General features: G+C 43.0%; 1 long non-coding RNA gene across 1 annotated transcript; it reads left to right on the top strand.

Annotated features, from left to right (window-relative positions):
• The first annotated feature begins 5,305 nt into the window (after window positions 1-5,305).
• Window positions 5,306-20,937, top strand: LOC118946519 (uncharacterized). The gene is made up of 2 exons (XR_005041390.2): window positions 5,306-5,487; window positions 20,121-20,937. It is a non-coding gene; the product is annotated as an uncharacterized LOC118946519 (long non-coding RNA).
• The last annotated feature ends 1,011 nt before the right edge of the window (window positions 20,938-21,948 follow it).

The raw sequence follows: 21,948 nt of genomic DNA on the forward strand, positions 1-21,948 counted from the left end.
TGTATACCACCCCTACCTTGTCACAACACAACTGATTGCCTCAAATGCATTAAGAAGGAAAGAAATTCCACAAATTAACTTTGAACAAGGCACACCTGTTAATTGAAATGAATTCCAGGTGACTACATCTTAAAGCTGGTTGAGAATGCCAAAAGTGTGCAAAGCTGTCATCAAGGCAAAGCGTGGCTACTTTGAAGAATCTCAAATATAAAATAGATTTTGATTTAAGACTTTTTTAGTTTCTACATGATTCCACATGTGTTATTTTATAGTTTTGATGTCTTCACTATTATTCGTCAATGTAGAAAATAGTACAAATAAAGAAAAACCCTTGAATGAGTAGATGTGTCCAAACTTTTGACTGGTACTGTATGTACTGAAAAACCTATTGAATGAAAACTCCAAGAGACAATATGTTAGCCAGCAAGTAGGGGGGTTTTCAGCAGTTTAATTCAAATTATTCAGCACGTGCAAGGGAAGCTGCAAAGCCTGCACCTGCATAAGGTAAGTTGGAATACCAACTACTGAGAAGTGCGTAGGAAAGGCGTGCGTAGGAAAGGCGTGCGTACATTTCCCACGTCTGAATTGGGCCCCCGGAGAATATCTCTAAGGGAAAGGCTGCTTTGTGGTATTTGCTGAGACATACACATGCTGTGTGGCGTGTGAGCATGGCGTGTATGTGGGTGGGAACTGCCTTCTTTTTGGAAGCCAGTTGTCTGACTGGAGATATTTTCTCTAGGGGCGCTATTTCATTTTTGGATAAAAAACGTTCCCGTTTTAAGCGCGATATTTTGTCACGAAAAGATGCTCGACTATGCATATTCTTGACAGTTTTGGAAAGAAAACACTCTGAAGTTTCAGAATCTGCAAAGATGTTGTCTGTAAGTGCCCCAGAACTCCTTCTACAGGCGAAACCAAGATGATACGTCAAACAGGAAATGAGCAGAATTTCTGAAGCTCTGTTTTCTAATGTCTCCTTATATGGCTGTGAATGCGACAGGAATAAGCTTAGACCTTCTGCCGTTTCCCCAAGATGTCGGCAGCATTGTGACGTATTTGTAGGCATATCATTGGAAGATTGGCCATAAGAGACTACATTTTCCAGGGGTCCGCCCGGTGTCCTTTGTCTAAATTTGTGCGTAATCTTCAGGTGTGGGCATTTTCTCCTGGGATTCAGGAGAGAAAGCACACTTCCACGAACGATATATCATCGAAGAGATATGTGAAAAACACCTTGAGGATTGATTCTAAACAACGTTTACCATGTTTTCAGTCGATATTATGGAGTTAATTTGGAAAAAAGTTCGCGTTTTGAGGACTGAATTTTCGTTTTTTTTTGGTAGCCAAATGTGATGTACAAAACGGAGCTATTTCTAAGACACAAAGAATATTTTTGGAAGAACTGAGCATCTGCTATCTAACTGAGAGTCTCCTCATTGAAAACATCAGAAGTTCTTCAAAGGTAAATGATTTTATTTGAAGGCTTTTATGTTTTTGTTGAAATGTTGCGTGCTGGATGCTAACGCTAATGCTAATGCTAAATGCTACGCTAGCTAGCTACTTTTACACAAATGATTGTTTTCCTATGGTTGAGAAGCATATTTTGAAAATCTGAGATGACAGTGTTGTTTACAAAAGGCTAAGCTTGAGAGATGGCATATTTATTTCATTTCATTTGCGATTTTCATGAATAGTTAACGTTGCGTTATGGTAATGAGCTTGAGTCTGTATTCACGATCCCGGATCCGGGATGGGGAGATCAGAAAGGTTAATGTATCTATTCCACCTGAAGAAATTGATCCTCAAACAGACAAGCTTGAGTCTAAGGTGAAGGCCTGTAGGTGAAAGGTCAGTGTGTAGAGATAGTTGATCTATTTATCTACAGTTGACCTCGTTTTTGTTTTGCTTTATCACTATTGCTCAGTGTGTGTTTAATGACTCCAAATTATCTTTACTGTAATCTTTTCATTTAATAGCCTCATCATTTTTTTTACATAAACAACAAACAAACAGTTTACTTTATTTTGACTTCGGTTCCCTTGATCTGACATCCAAACTTGACAGCCAAACATCAAAGTGCATTGTTGTTCTCTCAAACACAAAGAGAGCTTGGTGGGGTACGATATGAGACAATACACTTGCCTTTGAGTATCTGATGGTTTAAAACAGGATTCCTCCTAATCCAAGACATTTCCCTCCTCTCTTCTCTCTTAGGACAAGGACAGCTCCGATGCACCATCGTATTTCATCTATAAATGGGTGACACAGTTAATGCAACACTGATCACAGATAATGGGCAAAATACTAATTTCCTTAATTAGTTTATTATCTCTATTATTATCTCTGCCTCACACAGAGAAAGTGCTGATTAATAATGATCGCACTTAGGCGTCACATGACCTACAGTAGTATATGTTGAGAGAAGTCATAAAACTTGAGTGTGTGAGGTGTTCGTAATAAGAAGGTTAAAACAAATTCAGCTTTCCTTTGAGCCTCTCTGTCATCACCTGTGATTAAATGAGCACATTCCTCCCTCTCTCTATTCTTTCTTTCAGGGATACCCTATCAGGTTTCCTGGCCTGATTCTGATTCCTTTACTATTATCCAGGTAAGTCTCACTGAAATGAAAATCTCTTCTTTGAGAGAGACCTGATTTAGGGCTGGATTCAATCCGTGTCGCCTAAGTATTGCGTAATCTTATCTTGTATTATTTCTTACTGTTGTTGCATTGTCGAGAAGGAACCTGCAAGTAAGCCCTTCGTTGGGCAATGTATATACAGTGGCAAGAGAAAGTATGTGAACCCTTTGGAATTACCTGGATTTCTGGATAAATTGGTCATAACATTTGATCTGACCTTCATCTAAGTCACAACAAAAGACAAACAGTGTGCTTAAACTAATAACACACAAATGATAGTATTTTTCTTGTCTATTGAGTACATATTTTAAACATTCACAGTGTAGGTTGGAAAAAGTATGTGAACCACTAGGCTAATGACTTCTCCAAAAGCTAATTGGAGTCAGGAGTCAGCTGACCTGGAGTCCAATCAATGAGATGAGATTGGAGATAATGGTTAGAGCTGCCCTGTCCAATAATAAACCCTCCAAAATTTGAGTTTGCTATTCACAAGAAGCATTGCCTGATGTGAACCATGCCTCCAACAAAAGAGATCTCAGAAGACCCAAGATTAAGAATTGTTGACTTGCATAAAGCTGGAAAGGGTTACAAAAGTATCTCTAAAAGCCTTGATGTTCATCAGTCCACAGTAAGAGAAATAGTCCATACATGGAGAAAGTTCAGCACTGTTGCTACTCTCCCTAGGAGTGGCCGTCCTGCAAAGATGACAGCAAGAGCACAACGCAGAATGCTCAATGAGGTTAAGAAGAATCCTAGAGTGTCAGCTAAAGACTTACAGAAATCTCTGGAATATGGTAACATTTCTGTTGATGAGCCTATGATACGTAAAACACTAAACAAGAATAGTATTCATGAGGAGGACACCACGGAAGAAGCCACTGCTGTCCAAAAAAAACATTACTGCATGTCTGAAGATCGCAGAAGAGCACCTGGATGTTCCACAGCGCTACTGGACAAATATTCTGTGTACAGACTAAACTAAAGTTGAGTTGTTTGGAAGGAACACACAACACCATGTGTGGAGAAAAAAAAGGCACAGCACAGCAACATCAAAACCTCATCCCCACTGTAAAGTATGGTGGGCCTGGGCCTGGACTGCCTGCTATCATCAACGGAAAAATACATTCCCAAGTTTGTCAAGACATTTTGCAGGAGTATGTAAGGCTATCTGTCCTCCAATTTAAGCTCAACAGAAGTTTGGTGATGCAACAGGAGAACGACCCAAAACAGAAATAAATCAACAACAGGATGGCTTCAACAGAAGAAAATACGCCTTCTGGAGTGGCCCAGTCACTGACCTCAACCCGATTGAGATGCTGTGGCATGACCTCAAGAGACCGGTTCACACCAGACATCCCAAGAATATTGCTGAACTGAAACAGTTTGTAAAGAGATCCAAAATTCCTCCTGAACGTTGTGCATGTCTGATCCGCAACTACAGAAACATTTGGTTGAGGTCATTGCTGCCAAAGGAGGGTCAACCAGTTATTAAATCCAAGGGTTCACATACTTTTTCCACCCTGCACCTTGAATGTTTACACGATGTGTTCAATAAAGACATGAAAACGTATACTTGTTTGTGTGTTATTAGTTTAAGCAGACTGTCTATTGTTGTGAATTAGACGAAGATCAGATCAAATTGTATTACCAATATATGCATAAATCCAGGTAATTCCAAAGGGTTCACATACTTTTTCTTGCCACTGTATACCATGCGTATCCCATAATGAAACTTGAAACGTATAGCGCGATTGCAATTCAAAGCAACGCTCACGGAGACTGCTACATTCACAGTAAATGCTGCACCTGTCGTCTCAATCGGAAATGACTTTTAGATTTGCGGATCTTCCGCAATACTTCCGCGATATGGATTGAATCCAGACCTTAGACTCCACAAAAGAGGTGGGGACGATATAAAACAAAAACAAAACTCCAAATTCAGTGAAATTACATTTGGAATTCAGAATTGAAAGTTAAAGAGAAGAACATATTGTAAAGTGACATACTTGCTAAAGTGAGAAATTGAACTTTCCCACATATTCCTACATTATGTTTGTGGGATGGTATTTTATTGCTATATTCCTAAAAAACTGACTTGGGGAGAAGCTGTAAAATATGTGTAAAGGGGGATATATTAATCAGGTTGGATTAACGACCTGGTGATATGCTAATAGGGGCCTGGACATGAACTGAAGAGGAGGAATGGTGTTTCCATGAATAGATGAACAGATGAAGCAGTTTCCTAGGTGTATTTATGGAGGACTAGTTCTGGGCACCGTGCTTCTAGCGTGCGTGCGTGGTTTGAATGATTGACCTGTTCCATAACACTGTCTTTGTAATCAACTTTGGCAAGCAAGACAATACACACGTAGACTGTACATGAGTTTTCTATGTTTAGTTTCTGTGGCATCACTGTGACTGACAAATGTGTTAGGAAGATCAATAGAACCCCACATAGAGACAGGGACAAGCTGTTTAAATCAGTTAGCTGGGGCCTGATGTGAGAGAGCGGATTGTTGGTTCAATAGATTCCAGAGCTGAATGGAAAGTTGGTTTGGGATGTAGGCCACTGGCCTCGTTCTATGTGTCGGTTGGCTGGGTGGTGGTTGATGCGCCACAGATGGGCACAGATAGGGTTTTATCTGCCCAGTCACTGAAGGTTTTCTTGTCAATTCAGTGTCATGCCTTAGAACAAGCCTCTCCTACTCCGCGGCTGCATTGCAGTGCTTCTTGGTGGCAGTGCATGGGTGTGTGTTGAATAATGAATAAAAGCCCAGGGATTTGGAGTGTTGAAGTAATTAGAGATGGATCTTTACCAAGGAAGAGCCGCCAGAGGAGAGCAGACACAGGTCCAGAAACACACACACACACACACACACACACACACACACACACACACACACACACACACACACACACACACACACACACACACACACACACACACACACACACACACACACACACACACACACACACACACACACACACACACACACACACACACACACACACACACACACACACACACACACACACACGTACCCACAGAGTGCTAAGGGCTAGAGAGTAAAAATAACTTGATGTTTTTGCATCTGTGAACATATGTTTGTGAGGTATTTTGGTGCATAGCCACGGGAAGTAGGGTTGCTAAGGGTGCTGCATCTCCCCCTGATAAATAACACAAATAAATGTATAATAATAATAATAAAATAATTTGGGGACACATTTAGTAAACTAGGCCTTTATTACTTCAGCAGACAGCACTGTATGAGCAATAATACTTTTTTTCTCCCTCAAAGTGATTATTTAGGTGTGATATTTAGGGGTTAGGGCTGATTATTTAGAGGTGATTATTTAGGGGTGATATTTAGGGGTGATTATTTAGGGGTGATTATTTTATGGGTGACTGTTTGTGGGTGATTATCTGGGGCTGATTATTTAGGGTGATTATTTTATAGGTGATTATTTTATGGGTGATTATATCGGGGTGATTATTTAGGGTTGAATATTTTATGGGTGATTATTTGTGGGTGATTATTTTGGGGTGATTTTTTCAAGGTGATTATTTGGGGACTTGACTGCATTTTTTGAATAACCTATAAGAGTATCTAGATTTACCCTGTGAAGTTTGAGATTTTCTTTACGCTGCGATGTGTGTTCATTACACACAACTCCAGGCTGTTAGAGAAATTACTATTTTCTCTCTTGGTTCAGTCAGATTGCTACTCTCTGTAGATAACACATGGTGGTAATCCGAGTATTACAGTTGCCGAGCACATTGTGAAGACGTGGGCTCAGCAGCCTCGGAGACATCTGTAAGGTACAGAATTATTCAACGGGAAGAAAGCAGAGAAACGGAAACAGACAGGTCTTACTGCTCTACTTAGACCCTGTCATCATCTCAAACCCTGTTTATGGGTAGGGGAAGGTGGAGGGAGAGGGGAATGATGGGGAGACAGCGAGAGGAAGAGAACACGCTACTCTACATACTCCAGTTCACCTACAGGCCTTCATGAGAAAAGAAGGGAGATGAGAGGGAAGGTGGAGGGGGATCTGTTGTTTTCTCTTGTGATCTGAGCTAAACAACCCTCCTTAGGCAAACTAACCTTTGACCCTTGAGCTCTCAACTCTCTCCCTGTGAGGTCATCCCTATAGGCTATCTCCATCTCATCACACTGTCTATATCATCTCTTCCCTGTCCTGCATCTCTCTAATCTAACAGATATCCAGTTCAAGATATTGATAATATGGGCCATGCCTGGCTCTCCTCACTACATCACACCACTATGTCACTTAATAGTTAATCTCTTAAGGAGGAAACACATTGCACTGAATGATGGTCTGCCTTTTGTTTGACGTTCATTTGCTGTTCATTTGGTGCAGTGTGTTTCAGGGAGCACCTGCCGCCGGTAGCTGTCTGACTGCTGACATTTTCGCCCATTTCTGCATGTGGAATTGGTTTGCATTAGGTTTACAAATTATGGCCGGCACTCTGTTCAGAGGTGCTGAGTATTCCTCGGGTCGGCAAACGCTAGCGCAGTGTCTATGCCTTTATGGGTTTCAAGATTACTTTATGGTTAATTAAGGGTTGGACCAAGTACCGCAGGGATCAGCAACTGCAGAGCTCACCTAGAAAACTGGATGAAGAATCTTGAACGGAGCAATTAGGTTTGATCAAATCAAACGAGATGAGTCATGAAGAAAATACACAGTATTACATGTATGCTCCTGAACCAGGACACCATATCCAAGTCAAAGAAGTTGGAATGAACAAAACAAACTCTCTAAGGTAATACCTTGCAGTGCTTTGGATGACTAACGAGACCTTTGAATAGCTTTGTTTACCATTGTGTTGCTGTAATCTACCAGGGATGTCTTCTACTCTCCCTGAGTTTGACAACTCAATGACTCACAGATATGCTGTGGTGCCACTGCGGGGATCAACACATCCAGATACACACACACTTTCTGTTTTTGTGAACTGGCCTCATTTCTCCCCAGCGCTCCCTCCACTGAGACAACACACTCCAGGCCAGTGTTTCCCAAACCTTTTCGGTTACTGTACCACCAAATTCCTTTTTACCCCTGAAGTACTGCCTGTGTTTTTTTTTTTACCAGTAGGCCTATGGTATCATGAGTCTTTTTAAATACCCCCTGTGGATAAGCCAAGTATCCCCAGGGGGAACTACTACTCTAAGTTACATAACGGTTGAGATGTTATCATAAAGCCAGTATTCACTCATTAAACTCTGCATCATTCATACCACTTAACTCTCAGCACGGTTTTACATCTCAGGTCGGCTGAAACACAAACACGCAAGCACACACACACACACACACACACACACACACACACACACACACACACACACACACACACACACACACACACACACACACACACATACACACACACACACAGCCCCTGTGTGAACCCAGGGCAGATGTGATGTCAGTGAGGGATGAGGTTCTGGTCTTATCACCTTCCCAGAACGCACTTGTGCTTTATCTACTTTTTCCTGAGAGAAGCAGGCCGCTCTGACGCACCAATCCCACTTCTCTACTGTAAGAGATATGAGGGTTCAAATCAAAGAGATGACATCTCTCTCTCTCCCATTCCCTTCCTGTCCCCTTCTCCCTCTGTCCCAAAGCAGTTTCAGTTAATCAACTGCCCCAGGGCCCTGCAGGCAGGATTAGTTCCACACACTCTAAAATAAGATGAAATGTTTTCTAACTCTGAAAATATAAGGAACGTATTAGGACCTACTAATTGTGTACAGGTACCCTGATGAACCAGACTGATTTCAGATTTCGGGGTGCAATGCAAATAGTCTGGGTAGCCATGTGACTAGATGTTCAGTTGTCTTATGGCTTGGGGGTAGAAGCTGTTTAGGAGCCTCTTGGACCTAGACTTGGCACTCCGGTACTGCTTGCCATACGGTAACAGAGAGAACAGTCTATGACTGGGGTGGCTGGGGTCTTTGACAATATTTAGGGCCTTCCCCTGACACCGCCTTCTAAAGAGGTCCTGGATGGCAGGAAGCTTGGCCCCAGTGATTTTACTGGGCAGTTCGCAGTACCCTCTGTAGTACTTAACACGGGGGGGGACATGCTTGGGCCCCTGACTATGTCCCTGACTCGCTGGTTCTATGGCAGCATCCCAGTCCTGCTGCTCCCCTCTTTCCAGTTTTACAGAGGAAAACACTTCCCTCCCCTTCCCCCAGTCCCCTGCCATTGTTCTCTGAGCTCTGACGTTATTAACATTAATATAAACATGCTGGGCTGACGGGGACGGGGGGACAGGGGACGGGGACGGGGGGTAAGCTGAGAGAGGGGGAGTGAGGGAAAAGGGAAGGAGGAGGAAAGTGGGAAAAAGGTTTTATAAAAGTCGGCTTTAGGGCGGCTCAACCATTCAGTTTTGTTTGCAAACATTTACAGTGGATGGGGTTATTTTAAATTGTAGTGTAGTGTTGGTGAGGTCACTTTAAATACTTTTGAGGATATTTGTGGCCGGTTTTTATGATGGAAATACAACTCAGTTGTCCCATTGTAAAATAATAGCAAACACTGTACAAATACACGCAGGGATTACTATCATATTTAAAGCAGATTTATTTGTAAATGAAACTGACTTAATACTCACTCTATGTGTGTTTCCAGCATAAAACATGATGAGATCGTTCTTATGAGTAATAACAATCTGAAGTGACAGAGGGGACTGTCAGTACAAACTAAAGTCCTTAAACATGGCATGAGAATCAGCCATTACTTAATTTAGGCCTTCCAAAATAGTATTCCTCTGAGCCAGACAGTGTGCTTAAAGCTCAGTCTGCACACACACACACACACACGCACACGCACACGCACACGCACACGCACACGCACACGCACACGCACACATACACATACACGCACGCACACGCATGCACGCGCACACACACGCACACAAACACATACACTTACTGTACAATAGCAGGTGTCTCCTGCTGCAGCACGTTCCAGAGCCTCATTTGGACATACCACAGCAGACACTGTGGAGGGAAATGACACAGTAAATGGCCCTGGAACAGATAACACTGTATGCTGTTCTTCTGTGTCATTTTAGGGCCTCCTGATCTAATCTGTGTACACCATCATAGTTCTACTCTGTTTCATGTCCTCAAACACACACACACACACGCACACACAAACACTGTATTGGATAAGACATAGAATGGACAAGCATTTCCTTTTGAGGAGATGTGATGAGGAACTGAATGTTTTTAAGCTGCTGTGGGATGTAATGCTTTCCAGGTGTGATTTGTTTGTGTCAAATACTTGGCAAGATGAAGTTGGATATCTGAGTGCATTTAAACATGTGCTGCTATTTGAAGGATACCTCAGTGTCTTTGTGTAAACACAGGGTATGTTTGAGGATTATGTGTGCCTGTTTGAAGGTGTGTAAGCTGTTGTTCCTCCTGTCGGTGTGTCAATCAGATGTGACAATGGGGTGTCAGTCAGTAGCTCTCTGCAATGCCCACCCTGGATCTATAATTCAATTCAATTCAATTCAAGGGCTTTATTGGCATGGGAAACATGTGTTAACATTGCCAAAGAAAGTGAGGTAGATAATATATAAAGTGAATATATAAAGTGAAATAAACAATAAAAATGAACAGTAAACATTACACATACAGAAGTTTCAAAACAAGAAAGACATTACAAATGTCATATTATATATATACAGTGTTTTAACAATGTACAAATGGTTAAAGGACACAAGATAAAATAAATAAGCATAAATATGGGTTGTATTTACAATGGTGTTTGTTCTTCACTGGTTGCCCTTTTCTCGTGGCAACAGGTCACAAATCTTGCTGCTGTGATGGCACACTGTGGAATTTCACCCAGTAGATATGGGAGTTTATCAAAATTGGATTTGTTTTTTAATTCTTTGTGGATCTGTGTAATCTGAGGGAAATATGTCTCTCTAATATGGTCATACATTGGGCAAGAGGTTAGGAAGTGCAGCTCAGTTTCCACCTCATTTTGTGGGCAGTGAGCACATCTTCTCTTGAGAGCCATGTCTGCCTACGGCGGCCTTTCTCAATAGCAAGGCTATACTCACTGAGTCTGTACATAGTCAAAGCTTTCCTTAATTTTGGGTCAGTCACAGTGGTCAGGTATTCTGCTGCTGTGTACTCTCTGTGTAGGGCCAAATAGCATTCTAGTTTGCTCTGTTTTTTTGTTAATTCTTTCCAATGTGTCAAGTAATTATCTTTGATGTGATGGCTTTGTTATGGAAGGTTTGGGAATCGCTTCCTTTTAGGTGGTTATAGAATTTAACGGCTCTTTTCTGGATTTTGATAATTAGTGGGTATTGGCCTAATTCTGCTCTGCATGCCTTATTTGGTGTTCTACGTTGTACACGGAGGATCTTTTTGCAGAATTCTGCGTGCAGAGTCTCAATTTGGTGTTTGTCCCATTTTGTGAAGTCTTGGTTGGTGAGCGGACCCCAGACCTCACAACCATAAAGGGCAATGGGCTCTATGACTGATTCAAGTATTTTTAGCCAAATCCTAATTGGTATGTTGAAATGTATGTTCCTTTTGATGGCATAGAATGCCCTTCTTGCCTTGTCTCTCAGATCGTTCACAGCTTTGTGGAAGTTACCTGTGGCGCTGATGTTTAGGCCAAGGTATGTATAGTTTTTTGTGTGCTCTAGGGCAACAGTGTCTAGATGGAATTTGTATTTGTGGTCCTGGTGACTGGACCTTTTTTGGAACACCATAATTTTGGTCTTACTGAGATTTACTGTCAGGGCCCAGGTCTGACAGAATCTGTGCATAAGATCTAGGTGCTGCTGTAGGCCCTCCTTGGTTGGTGACAGAAGCACCAGATCATCAGCAAACAGCAGACATTTGACTTCGGATTCTAGTAGGGTGGCCAGGTAGGGAGGCCGGGTGCTGCAGACTTTTCTAGTGCCCGCGCCAATTCGTTGATATATATGTTGAAGAGGGTGGGGCTTAAGCTGCATCCCTGTCTCACCCCACAACCCTGTGTGAAGAAATCTGTGTGTTTTTTGCCAATTTTAACCGCACACTTGTTGTTTGTGTACATGGATTTTATAATGTCTTATGTTTTACCCCCAACACCACTTTCCATCAGTTTGTATAGCAGACACTCATGCCAAATTGAGTCGAAGGCTTTTTTGAAATAAACAAAGCATGAGAAGACTGCCTTTGTTTTGGTTTGTTTGGTTGTCAATTAGGGTGTGCAGGGTGAATACATGGTCTGTTGTACGGTAATTTGGTAAAAAGCCAATTTGACATTTGCTCAGTACGTTGTTTTCATTGAGGAAATGTACGAGTCTGCTGTTAATGATAATGCAGAGGATTTTCCCAAGGTTACTGTTGACGCATATTCCACGGTAGTTATTGGGGTCAAATTTGTCTCCACTTTTGTGGATTGGGGTGATCAGTCCTTGGTTCCAAATATTGGGGAAGATGCCAGAGCTAAGGATGATGTTAAAGAGTTTTAGTATAGCCAATTGGAATTTGTTGTCTGTATATTTGATCATTTCATTGAGGATACCATCAACACCACAGGCCTTTTTGGGTTGGAGGGTTTTTATTTTGTCCTGTAACTCGGTTCTGGTAGTCTTTAATAGTTGATTCTAAGATCTGTATTTGATCATGTATATGTTTTTGCTCTTTATTCTTTGTTATAGAGCCAAAAAGATTGGAGAAGTGGTTTACCGATACATCTCCATTTTGGATAGATAATTCTTCGTGTTGTTGTTTGTTTAGTGTTTTCCAATTTTCCCAGAAGTGGTTAGAGTCTATGGATTCTTCAATTACATTGAGCTGATTTCTGACATGCTGTTCCTTCTTTTTCCGTAGTGTATTTCTGTATTGTTTTAGTGATTCACCACAGTGAAGGCGTAGACTCAGGTTTTCCGGGTCTCTATGTTTTTGGTTGGACAGGTTTCTCAATTTCTTTCTTAGATTTTTGCATTCTTCATCAAACCATTTGTCATTATTGTTCATTTTCTTCGGTTTTCTATTTGAGATTTTTAGATTTGATAGGGAAGCTGAGAGGCCAAGATTTTCTACTGCCAAGTTTACACCTTCACTATTACAGTGGAACGTTTTTCCCAGGAAATTGTCTAAAAGGGATTGAATTTGTTGTTGCCTAATTGTTTTTTGGTAGGTTTCCAAACTGCATTCCTTCCATCTATAGCATTTCTTAATGTTAGTTCCTTTGGCTTTGATGCCTCACGATTGAGTATTGCTCTGTTTAAGTAGACTGTGATTTTGCTGTGGTCTGATAGGGGTGTCAGTGGGCTGACTGTGAACGCTCTGAGAGACTCTGGGTTGAGGTCAGTGATAAAGTAGTCTACAGTACTACTGCCAAGAGATGAGCTTTAGGTGTACCTACCATAGGAGTCCCCTCGAAGCCTGCCATTGACTATGTACATACCCAGCGTGCGACAGAGCTACAGGAGTTGTGACCCGTTTTTGTTGGTTATGTTGTCATAGTTGTGCCTAGGGAGGCATATGTGGGAGGGAATGCTGTCACCTCCAGGCAGGTGTTTGTCCCCCTGTGTGCTGAGGGTGTCAGGTTCTTGTCCGGTTCTGGCATTTAGGTCGCCACAGACTAATACATGTCCCTGGGCCTGGAAATGATTGATTTCCCCCTCCAGGATGGAGAAGCTGTCTTCATTAAAGTATGGGGATTCTAGTGGGGGGATATAGGTAGCACACAGGAGGACATTTTTCTCTGTTAGGATAATTACCTTTTGAATTTCTAGCCAAATGTACAATGTTCCTGTTTTGATTAATTTAATGTAGTGAGTTAGGTCTGCTCTATACCAAATTAGCATACCCCCTGAGTCCCTTCCCTGTTTCACACCTGGTAGTTTGGTGGATGGGACTACCAGCTCTCTGTAACCTAGAGGGCAACCAGTGGGTCCGTCTCCTCTATACCAGGTTTCTTGCAGGATGACAATGTCTCTATTACCGATTTCTTTGGTGAAGTCCGGGTTCCTGCTCTTTAGGCCAAAGGCAGATGACCTCAGGCCTTGGATATTCCCGGATGATAAAGTGAAGGCTTTTTGTTCCATAGAGTGTCCAATGTTGTTGGTCGTGGTTTGGCCTCAGGCCAGTAAGTGTGAGCAGAGCCTGCTGAGCATCTGGTACATACCATTGGCTTGGGCGAGTGTGAGAGTGGGGGTTGGGACTGTTTGCCCGCTCACTACCTGGGCGTATGTGTGGCTTCCATGTTGAGGCCCTCTTTGCAGGGGTGGGGTGCATGGGTTGGGCAGGAGTGGCATAGGTCTGATCTGAGGGGGCCTAAATGGGGTGTAGGCATGGTTGACGTGGGGGGGTGTTGATTGGTTGGGGTGGGGGTGTGGATGTGTCTGGGGGTGCTGTGGTCTGGATGTAATTCCTCTTGGCGTGGGTCCTCTATGTGTAGGTCCAGGGGTGGGTCCTGCAGGTCTGGGAGGGTGTCTCGCTGGTCTGGGTGGGGTGTCTATTGATCTGTTGCTCCTGTGTGAAGTGTTGGGGATACATTTGAGAGCGATGTCCTTTAGAGTTCGGACAAAGGTGGGCACTGCTGCCTTGTAGAGGTGGACCTGGTCATAGAGGCTGTTCAAGTCCAGGGTGGAGTGGTGGGCCAGGAAAACATTTGGTTTTGAGGCACAGTCACGGGAAATATATCTGGGGGGGTATTTTATTAGGACCCCATTAGCTGTTGTGAAAGCAGCAGCTACTCTTCCTGGGCTCCACACAAAACATGAAACATGACATAATACAGAACATTAATAGACAGGAACAGCTCAAGGACAGAACTACATCAATTAAAAATGGCACATGTAGCCTACATGTCAATACATACACACACACTATCTAGGTCAGATAGGGGAGAGGCGTTGTGCCGTGAGGTGTTGCTTTATCTGTTTTTTAAAACCAGGTTTGCTGTTCATTTGAGCAATATGAGATGGAAGATAATTCCATGCAATATAGCTCTATATAATACTGTACGCTTTCTTGAATTTGTTCTGGATTTGGGGACTGTGAAAAGACCCCTGGTGACATGTCTGGTGGGGTAAGTGTGTGTGTCAGAGCTGTGTGTAAGTTGACTATGCAAACAATTTAAGATTTTCAAACACATTCATGTTTCTTATAAAAATAAGTGATGCAGTCAGTCTCTCCTCAACTCTTAGCCAACACTTGGGTGTGTGTTTCCAGAGAAAACATTGCTCTCTGAGCAGCACGTCCATCGCCCTCCAGCAGGCCTAGCTGGTGTGTCCCTGTTTGGGGTGTACTAATAGGCACAGTATATAAACTCTGTGTGTCTACTGTGTCTGTTGGGAGGCTTAACTGTGCGTGTTTTCACAGTGATCTGCCTACCTGGGCTTTGCCTGATCATTGTGCCAACAAGTGTTGCATAACCCAAGCCTAGCCATTTCCCCTCGCTCTCCAATATGCATAAACCTCACACTCTCTCTATGTGGAATAGAATGGTACCAATTGAAGAAGGCGTAAAGGAAATGGGATCTTTGGTAGTCTCTAAATACTCAAAAATCATTCTGCCTTTATCATTGTGAGTTTGAATCATTGTTGCTTTTAAGGGCCGAGCTAGCAGACTTTCTGAGTCACACCATCACGCCAGGGGGAATGTGGAGGGTGTGAGATGTATCCATGGTTGTGAAGGGAGAAGAAGGAACATTAAAAAGCAGTTTGGTACAATGCCTTTTACTACCTGTGACTTTTTACTGTTTGTTTAATAAGTGGCTGAAAGAATACTGTAAACACCTTGAACACACACAGGCCTTGAAAAATTCTTACCAGCAAGCACAGGGAATGATGAACATGACATTATATAAGGTTCGCACTGGGCACACACTGGATGAATCAACATTGTTTCCACGTCATTTCAATGTGGAATAGACGTTTAATTGACGTCTGTGCCCAGTGGGTTTGGTGGAGAGAGGTGGAGGAAGGTATGGCAAGACAAGTCAGAGCATGTATGCTTCATATTATGAAGCCATCACACCTTCAACTAGATTTTTAGATCAGTTTCATTAGTCCGTTTGGCTACTCGGGGTTTAGGGATACCCTATACTGTAGATAGAAAGATGTTGGGCTCAGTATAGCTGGATAGAAGTATATAACAACATCCCTTTGAGCCTCTTCCTCAGAGTTGAACAGAGTTGCAGTTGTAATGGTGGGACATCCAGAGAAAATCTTAAATCCTGTCAGTCTCCTCTCGGTGGGCTGCCCTCTGTCTGAGGAACATGTCAAAGACGTCACCTCCTAACCCCGGTGTTACCCAGTGGGCTGTGGGTGGAGGCCGGGTCGGGACAAAGAGCAGGAAGCTCAGGACATCCCCACACTGTATAGGAATGATTCTGATTCTGCAAGCTCCTGTTATACTGACCTCCTCTCTACCTCCATACTGCTCTACCCCTCGTCCCTCCCTCCATCACCTCTCCCTTCCCCTCTAGCTCTTCTCACCCCTCCTCACCTATCTTTCTACCACTCCCTTCCTCCAGTTCCTCCCCACCCCTCTTAGTTCTCATCACCCATCCTCAAACGTCCCTCCATCCCATCCTCACCCACCCTTTTTCAGCTATTGCTTCCGCCAGCGTGAGGGAGCGCGGGTTGGATCCTGTCCAGACCAGAGTTTCCTCTAATAAAGCTCAGAAATACTCTGACCCTAAGAGTCTGGAGCCATTAAAGACAAACAGAGAATCAACGTCCTGTCCGCCTCGCCCTATTAAGTCATAGAAATATATATTGTATATTATTATTGCATGCATTATGCTTCTGGAAATCAGGTTGGATCCTGAACATAGTGATAAACAATTTAGTTATTTTCCCAACAAAACATAACTTTATTAATTTGTCCATATTATAGTCAATGTTAAATGTATTTATTTAACCAGAAAGTCGAATTGAGTTCAGATGACCTCTTTCCCAAGGGTTGCCGTGGGCATGTCTTGATATCTTAGGTTTGGTTTTGGATTTTCCCCACTAAAAGGAGAGTTGAAAGGGCCCAATGTACTGTACAAATTAAATCATATGCTCTTTTATCACAGGAACAGGGAACAGGACAAGCTGGTGAGTGACCTTACTTCCTGTCTGGTGTGACTCTTCAGAACTCCTGCTCCCAGACCCACCAAAGTGTCAACTGCAAACTCACACAGTCCCTCCAGCTTTAATGTTCATTTTATTTAACCCTAAAAGTACTACGGTCAATTGACTGAGAAGAGAATAAAATCTGATTCACAGCACCAAAGTGGAGGAGAAAAGAGAGCAGAGGGGTTGGATGAGCCAATTGGGAGGTGGGAATAATTAGGTGATGGTCATGATAGTTTGAGGGTCATGTTGTTTATTTAGCCAGGACACCAGGGTTAACACCCATATTACTACATGTTGTTTATTTAGCCAGGACACCAGGGTTAACACCCATACTTATAGTGACTCGGCTTGACATCTTATTCCTAGGACAACACCGTTTGAAGGGTGTAAGTCCATGACTATCGAGCCACCCCCCTCTAACCTCCCCCACCCTTCCCTCCCTCTTTCCCTCCCTTTCTCTTCCCATTGTCTCAAGGAAAAAGTGAAGCCTGCTTTCTTTCAGAAACAGTCAGACAAGTGTCAACGCCTCCTGTTGATCACATTGCATGTGGAGCACAGCCATGTGGTGAGAAACAGACCAAAATAGTATTCAGTAAAATAAACAACGGCAGCACCCTCTTAATGCTTTAAGATTGCCTGTAATTGAAGTTAAATAGAGAGACGATTGCTATTGTTAAACTATCCTCTAAAGAGGGAAAATAATAATGCTGGGACATCCAAATTCAGGCTCTAGTTATGTAACGGAGTAAAGTAAGACTGTTTGGGTCTGAGGTGTTCCTCCTTTCGCTCCACCACCTTTACACACACACACACACACACACACACACACACACACACACACACACACACACACACACACACACACACACAAGCACACACACGCACACACACCGCATTAGTTGAGCCAGTCTGTTTACTTGAAAGATAACATTCTGCATGTTGTGTTGACATGAGTCAGATGTTGCACTGCCGTTCAACTCAAAATCTAATAAATATATGAGAAAATATCTGAGTTAGGTTTCAATCCCTCAGGGCATTTGAAAGGTTTACCTTGCAGAAAACAGGTCACAGATTCCAGAGCGTATTGCTCCCTGATATTATCTACTCAACAATGAGCTTCATTTCCTGCTATTATGAAAAACAAATTAAAACGCTTCATTGAGCCTTATTATGCAATTTACACAGCCATTAGTTGTTATTAAGGAGTATTTAAGCACAGAAACAATTTCGAATCTGATATTTGTTCACCTTAAAACAAACGAGAGGGGATAATTGATGTTTCACAACATTACACTGTGCTTTTCCAAAAATTACCATGGACTAAAATGTCTTAAATTGTTATTATTGATGCCAGTAAAAAATTGCGCTGATGCATGAGAAAACTGAGGGGAAAGGTAAGACAATAGGCCACATTTGTAAAGAAGGAAAAACATTTCCCTACACTTTGCAAAGTGTGAAAAGCTCTACTGTAATGTCCTGAGTGTTAGCAAGGGCGAGCAGATGTAGGCCTCCTCTCAGGAAAGCCATGCTGCAGGGAGTGGTTACTCTGGTTCCTCTCTTATCAGTGAGTCCCTTCCTCTGCCCGACGGCCTCCCCAGCCACACCCTGGCTGCCACAATTCACACACACTGGAGGTGAGGGAACAGCGGAGCTTCACACACACACCCATCCAACAGGAATGATTCCACTCCAACATTCACAGCTCTGGAGTATTGACTGTGCCAAACCTGAGACAGACAGGCTTCATATGACTGGTAATAGTGATAGAAATACCATAATACAGAGATTATTCTGGTAATACCTGTCCATCTCCTCAACCACAGGAAGCCATCAGATCAGACTTGTCTGTTGGCGGACTACACAAAAAGCCTATCTGTTAACTTGAACATAAAAGTGCTAATTTTGAGTGAGTGGACTATCCTGGTTAAATAAATACAAATGGCATGAAATTAAATGAGGAAGTAAAGGGTGGACATGGTGACTGGGACTTCATGGGAGTGTGAGTTTGTCTCTCGTCATTTAGAACATAGCAGAGAGGAAGGTACAGTAAAACATCTGGTGCAGAGGAAAGCATTTACAGTCCAGATCTGGCTCGCCATTACATTCCTCCACGGAAACACTTAATGACCATGTGCAGAGTGTTTTTTATGGCTTCGAGCTGCTCTTTTATGACCATAGTGTAGGCCTTGTTCAGTGTCACGCAGGAAGACTGGAGGGTGTGGGGGGAGTGGGTCAGGGAGGGGGTGTGACTGGAACAGGGTTTGACATATAGCTTCTGAATCAGCTAGTTCTGAGGGCAGGAAGAAAGCCCATGACGCAGGGACCTGGTCAGCAGGTGCGCTTGATTTATCTCAGAGTCTGCACTTTTGGGACTAATCCATTGGTTCCATCATGCAGGACAAATTAAGCATCCTGACTGGTTGCATCACTGCCTGGTATTGCAACTGCCCGGGCTCCGACCGCAAGGCACTACAGAGGGTAATGCGTACGGCACTGTACATCACTGGGGCCAAGCTTCCTGCCATCCACAACCTCTATATCAGGCGGGGTCAGAGGAAGGCCCTAAAAATGGTCAAAGACTCCAGCCACCCTGTCATAGACTGTTCTCTCTACTACCACACGACAAGCAGTACCAGAGCGCCAAGTCCAGGTCCAGGGCTTCATAACAGCTTCTAACCCCACCCCTATTTTATGCTGCTGCTACTCTCTGTTTATTATCTATGCTAGTCACTTTACCTACATGTACATATTACTTCAATTACCTCAACTATATTGTGCCCCTCCACATTGACTCTGTACCAGTACCCCCTGTATATAGCCTGCACATTGACTCTGCACATTGATAAGTAAAAAAAAAAATGTTGTATTCGGCACATGTGACAAATACAATTTGATTTGATTTCAAGCGCAGCTCAAGTTGAAGGGGCTTGGAGACCATGCTTTTTTATTTAGCCCACTAATAGCATATTACTTACATCAAAAGATTAGAGGGCAAGGGCCCAGGCAGGTGTTGTAGTGGTACAGGGAAGCAGGAAAGTAGGAAGATAGGGAGAATGATAGGATGGTATTGGAACGACTGATCCCTATACCCCAATGTGATAAATAAACTGTGTGTGTGTCTTTGTTTTTCAACAGGACAATGACCCTGTCACACCCTGATCTGTTTCACCTGTCCTTGTGATTATCTCCACCCCCCTCTAGATGTCACCCATCTTCCCCATTATCCCCTGTGTATTTATACCTGTGTTCTTTGTTTGTCCGTTGCCAGATAGTCTTGCTTGTCAAGTCAACCCGCGTTTTTGTCCTCAGCTCCTGCTAATTCCAGTCTCTCCTCTTTCTCGCCCTCCTAGTTTTGACCCTTGCCTGTCCTGACTCTGAGCCCACCTGTAACGGCTCTCGTTGGTAGAAGGAATACTGGACCAAAGCGCAGCGTGGAAAGTGTTCATGATTTTTATTTTCAAAAAACACTCAAACAAAAATAACAAACTTGAAACCGAAAGCACACAGTTTTGTCAGGTACAGACACTAAACAGAAAACAAGATCCTACAAAACCCAAAAGGAAAATGACAATTTATATGTGATCCCCAATCAGAGACAACGATAGACAGCTGCCTCTGATTGGGAACCACACACGGCCAAACACAAAGAAATAGAAAACATAGACTTTCCCATCCGAGTCACACCCTGACCTAACCAAACATAGAGAATAATAAGGATCTCTAAGGTCAGGGCGTGACACCACCTGCCTGACCGCTCTGCCTGCCCCTGACCATGAGCCTGCCTGCTGACCTGTACCTTTGCCCCACCTCTGGATTTGTCACGCCCTGATCTGTTCCACCTGTCCCTGTGATTGTCTCTACCTTCTCCAGGTGTCCCTGTGTTTCCTGTCTCTCTGTGCCAGTTCATCTTGTATGTTTAGTCAAGTCAACTAGTGTGTTTTTTCCCAGTACTCCTTTTTCTATTGTCTTTTGCTAGTCTTCTCGGTTTTGACCACTGCCTGACTCTGGACTACTTTCCCGCCTGCCTGATCATCCTGCCTGCCCTGACCTTGAATCTGCCTGCCCTTCGGTACTTATTGGACTCTGAACTGGTTTTGACCTTTTGCCTGTACACGACCATTCTCGTGCCTACCCCTTTTTGGATTAATAAACATTGTAAGACTCCAACCATCTGCCTCCTGTGTCTGCATCTGGGTCGCGCCTTGTGCCTTGATAGGATTGTTGATCTCTGCCTATCCTGAGCCTGCCTGCAGTCCGGTACCGTTGCCCCACCTCTGGTTTACTGACCCCTGCCTGCCTTGACCTGTCTATTGCCTGCCACTGTTGGAATATGAAACCATTGTCAATTCGACATATTAGACGCATCTGGGTCTTACCTTGATTCCTGATAGACCCAATACACCGCCAGGCTGTGTAAGGGCTATTTTACCAAGAAGGAGAGTGATGGAGTGGAGCATCAGATGACTTGGCCTCCACAATCACCCCACCTCAACCAAATTGAAATGGTTTGGGATGAGTAGGACCGCAGGGTGAAGGAAAAGCAGACAACAAGTGCTCAGCATATGTGGGAATTCCTCCAAGACTGTTAGAAAAGCATTCCAGATGAAGCTGGTTGAGAGAATGCCAAGAGTGTACAAAGCTGTCATCAAGGCAAAGGGTAGATATTTGAATAGTCTGAAATAGAAAATATACTTAGATTTGTTTAACACATTTCTGGTTACTACATGATTCCCTATGTGTTATTTCATGGTTTTGATGTCTTTAATATCATTCTACAATGTAGAAAATAGTAAAAATAAAGAAAAACCCTTGAATGAGTATGCAGTCTAAAACTTTTGACTGGTAGTGTAAGGGATTACAAAAAACGATAACTGTAATCCATTATGTTACCAGCAAAAATTTGTCATCGGATTTATTTTTGAAAAAATATCTGATTACTTAAAATAGCGTGTTTGCGAAAATAAATCTTTGACACTTTGATGACATTGAAATCAGAATTGAAAAAAGGCGCAAGTTTAAGTTTGTTCCACCTGAGCGAGTTAAAATGACACACCAAATGTGTTTGATCGATCGCGGAAAAAACGCAGAAGAAACTTTTGTAGGCTACAGTCCAATGTATGTCTTCCAGTGGTGCGACTGCTGTCGGCATCCAAAGATTATACAATTTGAATAAACGCT

The sequence above is a fragment of the Oncorhynchus mykiss genome, chromosome 30, assembly GCF_057628025.1.
Source record: "Oncorhynchus mykiss isolate SJ-2025 chromosome 30, ASM5762802v1, whole genome shotgun sequence".
NCBI lineage: Eukaryota > Metazoa > Chordata > Actinopteri > Salmoniformes > Salmonidae > Oncorhynchus > Oncorhynchus mykiss.